Genomic DNA, 1,752 nt, shown 5'->3' on the forward strand with positions numbered 1-1,752 from the left:
GATTTAGATCACTTCTTTTCTTGTTTGCTACCCCCAGCACAGTGAGTACTCTAAATTGATTATTGACTCACATTGGACGTTATTTAAATGAGTATAATCCACGTTGAATTAGCCTGTGGGATATCATATTATTTCCATTGTATCCAGGGACTCAAGAACTGTATCAAAAAGGGAGCAGAGTCATATGGAATCTTCTCCATAAGCCCTGGCAAAAGTCAGGAGATTGTGAAAAACAAGACCTGTTTTGGGCATCATTTATGAACGTGGTTGGTGTCACATAGAGCATGTCATGAAGCAATTGTTGGGGATTTCTAGCTGTTTACTCAAAGGCAGATTTGCCTCCTACTTAAGTAACTGGGGTGGGTGACTTTGTTGATGGAAACTCTCGGTAATGAGGTCACTACTTGGGGAATTTTCGTTATGCAGTTTTTGAAGAATTTTGTTTTGCATTTCTTTGACTAATATTTATCTTAGTAGGTAGTTTAGCTGTTGGCAGAGCAAATGTTTGGGATATCTTTATAAATGATGGTGTTGTGTTAGAAAAGTTATTCTGGAGTTGCTATTTCTGGCAACTGATTTCACGATCATTTGTTAATTAAGGCCTGTGCTGGATTGTCATAGTAAAATCTATATGTAGGAAGATACTTATCCTTTTGTTCTCAACAGTAGGATATAAACTCAGCTTGTCCCCCCCACCACTAAATTAGGTGATTAATTAGCCATTTATAAGAAGATGGACAAAACTGTCATTGTTTTGCTTTGTTAGAAATCACCCATCTAGACAATTTCATGGATGCCAGGGAATGGAGAGCATTTGCAGAAGCAGATCCTGAAGGGTGTGGGTGGGCCTGTCAGAGTGTTGGGATTTGAGCTTCAGCTTTTTGAACCTTTTTAAATGCATGGTGATTCCTGTCCATTAGATTGTAAGGTGTCTGTAGGTAATCTTGTAAACAATTGGAACAAGACTGAATTAGAACGGGCTTTTGTTGACTAATGGACGACTCCGAAGTGTGTGGGTTGCTCGAAACCCTCCTGGCTTTGCTTTCATTGAATCTGAGGGTCTTTGCAATGCCACTGGTGCTGTCCAAGAGCTAGATGAAAGAACACTATGTGGCTGCTGTGTAAGAGTGGAACGGTGAAAAAAGAAGTCGGAATCATGGCTCACCTCCCTCTTGGGGTTGTCGCCCTCGAGATGATTACCATAGGGGGAGTCCTCCACCTCAGCAAAGATCTCCAAGAAGGAGAAACTTCTCTTGAAGCCAGAGCAGGTCACTTTCTAGAGATAGGAGAAGAGAAAGGTCTCTGTCTTGTGACAGAAACCACAAGCCCTCTCAATCCTTCTCTCAGTCTCGTGGCCGATCTAGGTCAAATGAAAGGAAGTAGACCAGTTTGCAAAAGAAGTGGTGTACGGGAAAGAACTTCATTCGACAGGAGTATCTACAGGAAATTCAAGCTTTGCTTGAGACTTCATAAGCTTAGTACATTTTTCAGGTGTTTTAGCTGTTCAAATTTGTTTTGTCTCTTGGAACGGTGACACACATAATGATGTAATTCTCTGTGGTTCCAAATGGATCAGAAGAGGCATGTAATATCAAGAATTGCTACTTTACAATGTCCCCTTAAGCAAGATTGAATTTGTTTTGAACTTAGTTTTTCGTAGACTGAAATAAACCTAGATCCTGCCCAGTTAAAGTGTGATGTGCTAATGATATAGAAACCACTGGCAGAAATGGAAAAGGCTGTAGTTTCTCT

At 40.5% G+C, this 1,752-nt stretch overlaps 1 pseudogene; it reads left to right on the forward strand.

The window, feature by feature from the left end:
* Positions 1-895: 895 nt before the first annotated feature.
* LOC102908381 (serine/arginine-rich splicing factor 3 pseudogene) lies at positions 896-1,383 on the forward strand (annotated as a pseudogene).
* The last annotated feature ends 369 nt before the right edge of the window (positions 1,384-1,752 follow it).

This window comes from Peromyscus maniculatus, chromosome 4 (assembly GCF_049852395.1).
Source record: "Peromyscus maniculatus bairdii isolate BWxNUB_F1_BW_parent chromosome 4, HU_Pman_BW_mat_3.1, whole genome shotgun sequence".
Lineage (NCBI taxonomy): Eukaryota > Metazoa > Chordata > Mammalia > Rodentia > Cricetidae > Peromyscus > Peromyscus maniculatus.